This window comes from Callorhinus ursinus, unplaced genomic scaffold (genome assembly GCF_003265705.2).
Source record: "Callorhinus ursinus isolate GAN/ISIS: 27379988/994484 unplaced genomic scaffold, GSC_fseal_2.0 scaffold9, whole genome shotgun sequence".
NCBI classification, from domain to species: domain Eukaryota; kingdom Metazoa; phylum Chordata; class Mammalia; order Carnivora; family Otariidae; genus Callorhinus; species Callorhinus ursinus.
In genome coordinates this window covers 53,628,234-53,640,916 of record NW_027397071.1, presented here as the reverse complement: position 1 = coordinate 53,640,916, position 12,683 = coordinate 53,628,234, and the positions used below count along the sequence as shown (strand labels likewise).

Below are 12,683 nucleotides of genomic sequence, written 5' to 3'. Positions count from 1 at the left end.
TTTCTCATTATTACTGTAAATTCTACATTCCAGCCAAACCATAGCACTCTCTTCAAGCCATTGTACTAAGAACTTAGACCTTTTTCGTAGATTAACTGTCACATACCCTAACTACATTGAAAACTAGGACAAAGACAGTATCTTTTCATCTCTGTTTCCCCAGAACCTGACCCCCATAGTAGGTGCTCAGTTAAATGTTTGCTGAAGAAATGCATGAACTGTCTCTGTTCTGGAGAATCTTGATTCTCAGCAGATGCTTCATGAGCCCCCCCTCCCCCCCGCCATTACCCATACTAGGCACCTACTATGTGTGGGGAAACCATACCAGGTGGTTGGCATGCATGATCTCAGTTAATAGCCCTGCCCCCGCAGAAGGCAGCTATTATGTAAACTCTTGACAGATGAGTACAGAGCCTCAATTAACAGAAATGCCTCAAGTGTAAACAGTAGATGGCTTTTTTACCATGAACCCACTAGGAACCCAAACCGAGATCCAAACAATCCTCTTGGTCTGGCATGAAAAATGAGACCCAGATTTCTTCCACCTAAAACTCACTCTGTCTCCAGCTATTCCCACCCTCTACTGGCACTGCTGTTGTTTGCACCTTACCAGGATTAGCCAGACCAGTCTGTACTCTGAACTCAGAAAAAAAGAGATTAAACATTTCCTGGCTTTAAAAAAAAATGAGAGTAGAGAAAGTTAAATAATCAGCTCTTACTTGTTGATTATTTACTGTGGACAGGCGGCATGTCAAGGCTTTCTCTGCATTGGCTCTATTCTTTCTGAACATCTTGGAAGGTGAATGTTCTTGTGTGCCTTTGACACTGGAGGAAACTGGCATCTGTCAGGGTCTCAGAGATGGATCGTGGAGTTGTGATTCCTGACCAGGCTGAACTAAACAAAACTCTATCTTTCCATGGCACTAGTCAGCCTAGAGGAAGCCTTGTCACCCGCCCCCAGGCCTCATGGACCCCCCACACCTTCTCTGAATCCCCCAGAGGCAGGTGTGCAGGGATGTTTCCTCCTTCCACGGCGGAGTGCTCTGTCACCACCCTAAGAGCGCAGGCCAGTGAAGTGGACAAATAGCTCTTACTCCTCACTCCGGCATCTGTCCCTCAGGTGAGAGCCAAATTCTCAAATTGCGAGGCCAATGGCGAATTGGTCTACACTACACACACAAGGTATCAACACAGGGAGTTCTGCTGGAATTCACACATCCTGGAAGCCAGGCTGGTGTTGGTTGCCGGTTTAATTTAATCTTGTCTCTGATGGCTGCATGATTAGTGGAGAGAGGGAGGAAGACAGGAGCGTAGGAAGCACACAGATCTCCAGAAACGGGGTTTGGTTTGCCCCTTGAGAGTACCTTTAGGCACTGCCCTGAGCCTTCTCTGGCAACCCACAGCAACAGCTCACATGTCCAGGGAGGGGGAGGGCTGGTTCTACCGGCCCCTTACATTCATCTGACTTCTGTGGTTCTTCAAGTAGCCAGGTATGAGAAGAGCATGGCCTTCGGAATCAGAAGTGACTCAGATCACTCGACTGCCACTTGGCACGTATATGACCATAAACACATCTTTGAACTTCTGTGAGTCACTGTTTCTTCATCTGTAAACTGAAGGAAATGGCTGGATTATCATGAAGATGATGCACGAGGATGTGTATAAAACAGTCAGCACCTAGTAGGTGCTTGGCAAATGTTAGCTGCCTTCCCTCCCTTACCCCCCCCCCCCCCCCCCCCCCCCCTCACCTGCAAAGGCCTTAAAAAAAAAAAAAGCCATTATAATTGTCCTTTGGAGTTTTTTCTGAGCTACATGTGTTACTGATTAATAACACAGAAACTGTTTAAACCACACTCACAGAACTGTAACCCTGCCCTACATCATGTCATAGCATTTCACAGATAGCTGTTTTTCCCCCTTTTTTCTTCCCTGTTACCCCCTTTTTTTCTCCTTTTCTCTAAGGAAGTCCAGATGGGCCCGATACATTCTTAGACACTGGGTAGCCTCCGCCAAGGGTTAAAATCAGGTCTGTTTCACATGCAGATGATCTATTCATAACAAAAGCTGCCTCCTGGGCCTGGGCCCCAGCTGAACACTATTCCTCTCAAGCCTTCCTTTTCATTTGTTTCTGATGGTTCCGCAGTGTTTACATATCTTACTTATTAGCATGGTCTTTTATAGAGTACAGAGAGAGGGCAAACCCCCCAGGATCCGCTTTCCCTCTCAGTGCCCTTTCTTCCTTGAGTCTCCCTACCTCTCTGGACCATTTCCCTTTCATATGAACTCATTCAAATAGGGAAGCAATTTTTAAGTCTCTCCTTTTTCTTTTTTTCTTCTTTAACATGAGAGTCACTTAGCATTCTCAAAGAACTGCTGTTGAATATGGAGAAGAGGCGAAAGATACCACTGGAATGTGTGATTTTTTTTTTCTCTCTCTCTCTCCCTCTTCGATGTAGGAAAACCTCATCATGTCCATTGACTTTCTGAGGGACATCTTCCACTCAGGGCACAAGGGGTGCTGGGCTGGCCCCAGACCAGATGTTGAAGATGGTGTCTTCTTCACCTGATGTCTGCCTGCTCTGTCCATGCCTCTCCTGTTTACAGCCTTTTTTCTCTTTAAAAAGGAAAAAAAAAAAAAAAGGTGTCTCAGGAAGCCTGTGGACTCTTGAGTCAGATTTGAGTCTAAAAGCTGGTTCTGACCTCTTGACGAGTCTGGGAGCTTAGCCTAGTGTCCCTGAAGCTCGGTTCCCATGGAACCTGGAGGACACGGGCTTGCCCAGCATCTCGGGTTGGGGAAATGGCTATACCAGTGCCCCATGTGGGGTGAGAGAAGGTCCGCACAGACGGCTCTGCAGCTGACGGCGGCAGCTCCCTGCGCGCTGGCCTGGGACGGGTTCTGAGGCCTGGCCCAGTGGTGGATCGCTGTCTGACATGGACATTCTGGTCTGTGTGCTACTTATGTGCTGTCTCTCATGACCTCTTAGGCAACCCAAGTACATGGGGTTCCCACTCCCTCTCTCCATCTTTCTCCTGACCTCCCAACTAACCATCACTATTTTTTAATGCTCTTGCAGTCTGCTTTGTTATAGAGAAGATGTGAGGGATGAAGTCCTTCACCCTAATTAATACTCGATAGCCACTTGTCGGTTTCTAATACTTTCGCAGTCCTTCAGTCAGGGAACTACAAAAGCGTCTATGCACAGCTTTTAGTTCTCTTTGCCTGGCCACTTTAGCCTTCTCTTGTTTTAGGCCACAAGTGCAGAGAGAGTTCTGAAGATCTGGATCCTTCAGGTCCAGACTTGTATGGACATGTCCCAAATCCCCTGAGCTGAACCTGAGAAGACAGGAGTGTGTTCTTTTGGAGATCGCTTCCAAAAGGCAGGGATTGATGCATATGCTCAGCAATTCTGACTTTTTTCAAAGGAGTCCCCGATATAATTCAGCCAAGATTCTCTTTGCCTTTACACCGTATGCTGTTAACAGGGTATGTCTCAGGTGCATTTGTTCCTAGTGACATGTCTTTCAAACAGAAATGAATCCATCTGAATGATCATGTTGATTTGTATCTTGCTCTTCTCTAGAGCCAATACAAACCCTGTTCCCTACTTCAGAATTCTAGTCAAGATGGTGTCAGATCTTACTTTTTAAAATTAAATGCCTCCATGTAATCCGCTCCATAAATAAGAAGAACACCTTGGCCAGTATAGGGGTGATGATATTAGGACAGGCTCCAGTTCCCTGGGTTACTGAATGTACCAGGCACTGTACCAAGGCCTATAATAGACTGTGCCACATTTAATCTTTACAAGTCTATAAAAGAGGTCCTATCTGCCCCATTTTTCAGATGAACACCCCGAGGACCGATGTCATACAGCAAGTTAGGACTAAACATTGAGAGTCAGACCAATCTCTAAATCTGTGGTCAGATTTATGAGACGATATCTGAGACTAGACACTGGTATCAAAGCAAAAGGTCATAACAAGGGAAACTCAGAAGGCGATCAGGAGCTGGGCAGGAAGAGAAATTGTCCACAGTTTAGCAGTCGGAAATCAGAGGATATCTGACAGAGGTGCTGTGCGTTCGGGTGCCATGTGCTTGTTACAGGGAAAAGGCTGTGTCATCCTCGTCTGCACCTGCTGATCAGCCTCAGCTCTAAAGGCTGCCCTAGGCATTTTTTTAACTGAAGTGTGTAAGGGAGAGCTGCTTTTCCTAACAGCTGACTTAGAATCAAAGGAGGACATTGGTTGGGTCATATTTGAGAAGCACTCAATTAGTCCTATGCTCATTCCTGGGGATGTGGCAGAAATAGAAGATATGGTTCTGACCCTGAAAGTCCAGCTCACTATGTGACATTGAAGCAGAGCTAAGAATCCATCTGGTGACCAGCACACAGAAAGGACACCCTCTCTTCTCTTGCTCGCCGCCTCCCCTTCCCCCACCCACACCTCCAGCCCCTCCTCCCTTACTCATGGGATCCACAGAAGAGACCAGGAACTGTTTACCCACCACAGATTGTTTAGGCTGTGAAAAAGATGCAAGCTATGATTTTTACATCTTTGGGGTCACACAGCTTTTGGAGCTTTCAAAGCTGAAAGCTCGTCTGAGCTCACTGGAGCCTGTATAGAGGAGGCCCAAGTGTAGCTTCTTATCTGCAAGGGAGAGAAAATTGGGGGAAATTTTAGGCAGGCCTCAAAGTTTTCTTGGCTACTCCGTCTCTTGCAAAGCAACTTTGGGTGTGTTTTAAGTGTATGTGAATGAGAAACATATGGATTAAATTTCTATTGTGATCACATATGGGTTTCAAAATGATGAAGAATAAGGAATTCGGGGTTTAGGGAGTCCAAAATAGTTGGCAAATAACTCAGGACATTGCAAGCAACATTTGGCTGCCTCCCTCCATCCCAAATTTGGGGACTGTTTGGTTGGGTGACAAACCCGTTCAGTGCCCTCCCTGCCTGCTCAAACTGCTAAGCCCCAGGAGATATCTGTGGACAGGTTTCATGTGTTCTTGTTTTGCTCAAACTGAAATAAGGGGATTGGATTTCTAGGAAGGGCATACTCTCTACTGGAGGACTCTTAACCTTTCAGAAACCTCCAACCAGAGAAGAGGAAAATTTGGCAAGCCTGAGCTTTATTAACTCTGTGCCACTTATGGGTGATGGAACACATGTCCTATGCTATTATTGCTCTGAATATCTGTGACATTGTTGATAATTTCAGCCATGTGCTGCATTGTGTGATTTAGTTTATAAAGCATTTTATATGCATATTACATACTAAATACACATTACATACGATTTATAGGTACAAGTATATACACATGCACGTATGTAATATACACAATAGACTGTGTATACACGTAACGTATATTGTGTCAGCCTACAGTATAGAAGTACAGAGGGTTAAGGAAGATGTAAGAAGAAGCAACTCAGCCAGTCAGGGTTTAGAAAAGCTTCCCAGAGCAGATAATATTGAGCTAAATCCTATAAAAGGACATGGAAGAGTTAGTCAGGGGGAGGTCAGAAGGAATGCCTTTAAGACAGAGGAGAATTTATGAAGACATAGAGATGAGAAAGAAAATGGCTCACTTGGGGGAATTTCTAGGCTATGATGGGCTTCTTGGAGTAAAAATGATGGAACAAACAGTGAGGAAATGGTACCATGTGTGATAAGGTGAGACACATAGATAAAAGCCAGGTCAGAAAAGTCTCATATGTCATGGGGGAACTCCTAAAGCATGTAAGGGAATGAGATAATTATAATTAGGTTTGTGTGTTAGAAGGATCATTGTATTGGAGGTAAGGAAGTTGGATTCTCTGAGCAGGGTTTTTGGGGGTGCAGGAGAAGGACAGTATTTGAGACAGGGAAACCAGCTTAATTACTCTTGCAATAACCCAAGCGAGAGATAATAAAGGAGTGGACTAACGGGGCAATGGGGAGAAACAAGCTTTGTTTAAAAAATAGAGTTGACAGTGTATAGGGCCTGTTGTGGGGCAGAGGCAAAAGACGACTGCATCCTAAGGTTAGGAATGGTATCCTAATGGTTGGATAGATAGGCAGACAGGGACCCCAGCACAAGAGCAGCTCTGGGAGGAAGGATGGCGAGTTCTATTTTGGATACATTGATTAGACATCCAGGTCAGGTGTCCAATATGGAACTCGAACAAGGCCTGAGTTTGGGAGAACAATTTGGGTCTCAACAGCATAAAAATTGCCATCGCACCCGTGGGAGGGTTGGGCTGACCCCATGAGATGTGGTGAACGAGACAAACACGGTGTGAATACAGGAGGGATGAGGAAGGAGAAACTCCCAAAGGGACAGAACTAAGAAGGGTAGAGCCTAGACCGGAACCCAGGACTTTGGACTCCAGATCTTTCCACTGTCCCAAAAAGGAGTAGAGTTAAGCCATCTGTTGTTTCACATTTCTTGAGAGCATATTATGTCCTAAGATTTTTATACACATTATACCACTTAGGACTCACACAGAACTCTGTGGGAGGTGAGATTATCCCAGTTATAAATGAGGAAACTGAGTCTCAGACAGATTCAAAGGCACATGGCTAATAAACAGCCTGGCCAGAATCGAAACTCAGATTTGTCTAACTCCCAACGTCTGTGCTCACATTACTAAATCATGTTCACTGTCTTTGAGATAAGAGGTGTCTCCTCACTATTTCGCAGGAGGGGCACCCAACTCATTACAGCTTAATCTGAGAAGTACAGAAATAGAGGTCAAGGCTAAGAGCCCCATTCAAAAACCAAATTCTCTGTGCTCTTTTTTGTACTGTGGAGTGAGCTGGGAGTTGGCTGGAATGTGTGTAAATGGTTTTTTTCCTAGTAAGACGATAGCACGGTCCGTTTGGAGGGAGACATGAGCCACCACGGAAATACTCAGCCCCACACATGCCTGTGGCTACCCTCTAAAATTCCCAACCTGGCTGGAGGCGCTCAGAACAAAACCTCCTGCTCCCTCCCAGCACCACTGGCGCCTGGAGCCTGCCTGCTGCCCCTGCCAGAGGTTTCGGCCAACCCCAGCATGATGGGGTGGGGGCCGGGCAGGACGGAAATTGCTGGAGTGGCTCCCTGCTCCGAGCCCAGTCATCTGTCCCAGCAAGAGGTGTGAGCAGGCGCTCGGGCTTTAGCACTGCAGGGAACCTCAGCTGACGAGAGCGTAGCCTCCGCTGAAACGTAGCCAGTGGCACCCACTCATGGAGCCAGCTTGGGCAAGGACGTGCAAAGAGGCAGGAGCAAATGGAGGGAGGCTTCTGCTCCCTGCTCGGCCCTTTCTCATCCATGTGATCCTGGGTAGTTTGCCCACCCTCCTCACGCCTTTGTCTTCGGTTATCAAATGGGCCGTGCTTGTTCGACTCCACAAACTATCAGGGTAATTGCACATTTGAATACAAATATAAAGTTACAAATCACTTGATACCTGAGTTACCCCAGCCCATTGTGCGCCTTAATTCCTACTAGATTACAAACTGCAGGTGGATACAGGGCTCTGGTGCCCATCTTTCTGTATCTTTGCATGTTTGAAGCAATAGTTTGAACTCCATGTGTATCCAAGAAATATTTGCTGAGTATTTGCTCAGTGAATGTCGGATATTATGGATAGTAGCCATTAAATGCAATTCATGGAGTTGATCGTCAAGAAAGGCCCCTGATAATCTAGGCCACGGTCACAGGGGTGGCTGGGCAAAGTTGGGACTTCGAGAAGCCCCAGGAGGCCACCCAGCGGGATCCCCTGAGCCACGGGGCAGTGTCTGTGTTGAAATAGCCTGCTGGAGAATTCTCATTGGCCAGCTGGGGAAGAATGACTCAACTTCATGGAATCTTAGATAATCTCGAAGACAAAGGAGTTATTAAACTTTCTAGTCCAACCTATTTATTTTATAGATGAGGAAAATAGGGTCTGCAGAGGGAAATAAGTTCATAGCTTGGATCTTGTTTGGATCTGAAGTTACTCTTTTATATATTAGCTCTCTGACCTCCTTCAATTTAGATTTCCTCATTTTGGGGTGAGTATAATAATAGGACCTATTTCATTCGGTTGTCATGAGTATTAAATGACAGAACGTCTGTAAAGAGTCTAGAAGGGTATTTGGCATTTTATAAGCCCGCAGTTAACTGTTAGCAATTACTCTTTTATTATTTCTTATTATTATTCTTATTTCTGTGTGATTATTTCTTACTATCATTGCCTGACTTAGAGGGTGGTTTCACTGAGAACTTTTTCCTTTTCAAAAGCCATGGCTTTTTAAAAAATTGAATTTTTGACGAGCACTAGAGTCTATTGTTGCAAAAATACACCTATCCTTCAAACCTTATGACCTTTTAGTTAAAGTAGAATTCAGAACTGTAAGCCTTCATGAAAACCAAAATGGCTGTGCAGCTTCATGAGTGTGAGCCCAGCCTGGAAACAGTTGTTTCCTTCAGGCCTAGCTCACATGTGGCCATCTCTGGAAAGCTTGGGTTTCTGCCACACTTCTCCCCTACCTGACTATAGCACCTCTCACGCTTTGTTGTAATTTCTGCCATTTGTCGGCCTGGTCAAATGAGGAGCCCTTTGAGGAAAGGGGCCATGCCTTATTAGTAATTATTATTGTTATTATTTTACTTTATTATTTTTATAGGCTTGATGCTGATCTCGGTGCCTGGCATATGGTGTGCAACCAAATGTTTTGTTTTATTGCAGTTTTCTATAACTTTATTTTATTTATATCACACATAATTAAAGACTATAGCACATGTCTACATGATGTTTAAACCTTACCAATTTAAATCCTCTTGTGCCACCACCCGTGAGAAGGAGTATTATGGAAGAGAATATTTCCAGTACCTTTTAAGTATGAAGGTTTAACCATACGATTCAACAAATGTTAACGCGTTTCTTGTATTTTGCTTAATGTTCTAGCTCTTGGAAGTAATTTTGAATCTTGATTTGGACATGCTCCATCATATGGAGCATGATATCCTCCCACGTTTATACTGTCTGAAAATACAATAAGTTTTACTTCTGTATCATGGTCTACTTCATTGTTAAGAATACTGACTAAATTAGACCACGGGCAAATCTAGAGACCTTCTTACCGAGTCGTAATTACTTTTGGCTGTGGTCGTTCAGTCCTGTCCCCTGACTGTTCCACCACAAGCTTCATTTCAAGGAGAACCAACGCGTGTTTGGTGTTGAACATATAATAAGCTGTTTGTAGTTGGCGGCTTATTCCATCCTCACCAAAGTCCCCCAACATTCGTATTGATCCTCCCCGTTTTGAACTGAGGGAACTGAGGCCCAGAAAGATGAGCTTGTGTGAGATCACCTGGCTGGAATCCCGCAGGCCGAAAGAGATAGGTCTCTGACTCAACCCACACTCAACTCTGTCCGCTCCTCACAAGCCTATAGGGGAAAATTTTCCAAAAGCTTTTTAGAAATGCAGATTCCCTAACTTGTTATCAGGGCCAGAAGGTTTGTTCCATTTGAATGAGTCTGCGCTGGCTGTGATGGCCCTTGCTTTCTGCCCTTGGGAGCCAAAGAAGGATTCAAAGAAGCAGTGGTAGCCTAAAAATAAGACCATACTTTGGCAGAGACAAATTTAGAACCTGCAGAGTGTGGTGCCTGGCTGCTTTGCATTTTTATAACCTTGGACATGGAATTAAACTCTCTCTGCTTTAGTTTATACATCTATATAATAGGAATAGTGGTGGAATCTTCCCTCAGGGTTTTTATGAGGGTTACGTGGTTTAATTCCTATAATATGCTTGGAATAAGGCCTTTAGTAAGTACCCAGTCAATCTTGACTATTGTTGCCAACAGCACCACCATGACGAGAAATCAACGTCCTGTACAGACAATTGTTATCAATGGAATAAAAAGAACTCCCTTCTTTGGGTAACAGAGCAGCCTCCAGGCCAAGATAGCCATCAGCATGGGAAAGAGCTTTCACAAAAATACCTTTAAATATTTAGGTTTATTGCAAAGATGTAAAGCACACAGAAACATACAGATGTGCCTCTCTCTCTCTCTCTCTGTCAAAATAAACTATTACTTGTTTTCTCTAAGAGCACCGGGTTTAGAAGTGATTGGAAATGCTCTGGGAAACATATTTCTGTGTGTTGGTTTCCTTGCTTTACTCTGATGTCTGATGAGAAGCATGTGCCATTTCAAACGAGTGAGCACAAACAGGAATCAGCTCAAAACTCTCTCCCTGGCCAGAGCCAGGCAAAGCCTTCATCTGACATTTCTGAGCAGCAGACCCTCATCTTCCAGTGAAGCTCTGCCACAGCTGACTTGGAAGAAGTTTAAATAAATTGTGAGATGGGCTGGAGGTGGGGGGCTGATGCATAACCTTCCAAAGCAATTTATGTATCAAAAGTTAAGAATAAAACGTGCCATATGATTTGAGTCCAACATCTGCCTGGGTTCAAATCCTACCTTGGGTGGTTACTGTGTGACTGTGGATGTCTTATATAACAAGCTCACTGAGACTAATCTTTGAAACGGGGCTAAGAGTTCTGGAAGGGAAGGGGTGCAGGGCATAAGAGATGACTTGACTTTGGCAGTTATCCATGTACCTGCCCAAACACTGGGTCCTAAGTGGTTGTGAACATGAGCTTTCTTATTCACCCCAAAGCCACTCTGGGATGAGTAGTGTCTAGGCCTGGCATGTGATAAATTTTCATGGGCAAAGACAAAGTGACGAAAACGAAGACCATTTAGTGTGTGCTCCTTCTGGTGGGAACCGTCTCCATATCATACACACATACACAAACACACACTTACACACACACATGCCCTCACACCTACTGAGTGACTTCTGTGTGTGGTTTACATCTTAATTCAAATATTGCCTCCTGAAAAAAGCCTTCTGAGACCCCTAGACTAAATTGGGCACCTCACTTATTTGCCCTTATAGTACCTTTGATTTTCATTCATTTATTTATCACAGTTTATAATTACACATCTGTGCAATGATATAACTAATATCTATCTGAGGGTGCCCAGTGCTTTGTCCCATTTGCCCAGGACTGAAGGGTTTTCTAGGACACAAGATCTTGACTGCGAAACCTAGGAGATTCCTGGCCAAACTTGAAGGATTAGCCACTCCCATCTGACCCCATCTCAAGACAGAATACTTCATGAGGGAAGGGACCATGCTGTTTTATTTCACATTCGTTGCCAGTGCCTGGCACAGGCTTATACCACATAGGGAGTTCAGGAAACATCTGTTAAACCAATAAGGAAATGAGTGAATATGTCATTGTAAGCCAAATTGTCTTTTCTTGTAAAAGTCTTTCCTTTTTCCCTGACATTATTCCTATTTTAGGTGCTAAATGTCCCTTTTTATAGATTATCTTTATTTCACAAAATTTAAAGTTGACAATGTTGTGTAGTTCCCTCACTTTCTTCATATTTGAAGGTTGGAAATCCCACTGATTTGAGGACTCACTAGTTTAGTGAAAAGGGAACTGGAATAGCGCGGGTCAAGACCTTTAAAGAAAGCTTGTTCCTGTGCTAAAATGCTGGGCTACAAATTTCATGAGGGTAGAAATCATGAATATTCAGTTCAATTCTGTATCCCCAGGATGTGACATAGTACCAAGTATATAATAAGGACTGAATAAATATTTGTAGGATAAATGAATGAGTAGATTTGCTACCTGTCCAGAAGACATGTGGGAGTAGACCTGGTATGCTTCACTCCCTTTTCCTCCCCACCCTCTAACTACACCTCTCCACAACCAGAAATATGACTTCAGCATGCATCCCTACTAGATGGATGAGAAGCATGTGCCATTCCAGATGAGTGAACACATGGTCCTTCCTTGTCTGTCCTGGCTCATGTTTTGGTATATTCTCCTAAGACCTGAAAGGACTTCTGTGGAACATAGTGTCTTAAATCCTAAGAGCACCTCTCCCTCTCCTACAGGCTTTGTTCAAGCCATTCCCTTGACCTAGCATGCCTGGCTCAATCCTACATCTATATCCTGTTCTCTCAGACCATTCATGCCTTGCCCCCTCTGTCCCTCCATAACATTCTGCATTTTCTCTTTATCATCCTGTGGACCACACTGTATCCTATTTGTCTATTTACTTGTAAAGCTCCCCTCTAGATGAGTAGCTGCTTGAAGACAGAAACTTTGTCTGATTCATCTCTTTATCTCCAGCACCCAAGAGAGGGAGATGGCATGCTAATAGCGGTGACTAGTAAGTGTTTGTAGAAGGAAGGGGATGTATCAGTTATCTACCACAGAAATGCTTGGTAACAAACACACAATCTTAGTGAGGTAAAACAAGACATGTATTTTTGTTTACAGGTCTGCCAGTTAGTAGGGTGAGTTGGTGATCTGGGCTTGTTAGTGTTGGTTGACTAGGATGATTTGCTGATCTTGTTTGGTCTGTCTCTTATATGTGAGATGTCACTTGCTACATTTGGGCTGACTCAGCTCTGTTGCTTGTCCTTCCATCCAGCAGGTTACTCTGGGCTCTTCTGGCAAAGGTAGAGAACCAAGGGAAAGAATAGAAGCACACAGTCCTCTTGAGGCCTAAGCCTGGAAAACCGGCACAGTGTCACTTCCATCTCATTCTGTTCACCAAAACAAGTCACAAAGCTGACCCAGATTCAAGGGGTGGGGACTCCCACCTGTCAATGAGAGGAGCTGCAGAGTCGCCTTGCAAAGGGG

The 12,683-nt window shown here is 44.4% G+C and overlaps 1 protein-coding gene and 1 long non-coding RNA gene across 21 annotated transcripts in view; one reads left to right on the top strand and one right to left on the bottom strand.

Moving 5' to 3' along the window:
• FGGY (FGGY carbohydrate kinase domain containing) overlaps positions 1-12,683 on the top strand; it is a 400,333-nt gene that overhangs the window by 256,834 nt on the left and 130,816 nt on the right. The gene's annotated exons all lie outside the window — the stretch shown is intronic.
• LOC141373438 (uncharacterized) overlaps positions 1-12,683 on the bottom strand; it is a 41,960-nt gene that overhangs the window by 20,040 nt on the left and 9,237 nt on the right. The window contains exon 3 of one of the 3 annotated variants that reach the window (XR_012379461.1): positions 12,368-12,551. The exons of 1 other annotated variant lie outside the window; for it this stretch is intronic. This is a non-coding gene — a long non-coding RNA (uncharacterized lncRNA). Of the gene's footprint in view, positions 1-12,367; positions 12,552-12,683 lie in introns of those variants that run through there. One more of the 3 variants, XR_012379462.1, reaches the window with a different exon arrangement.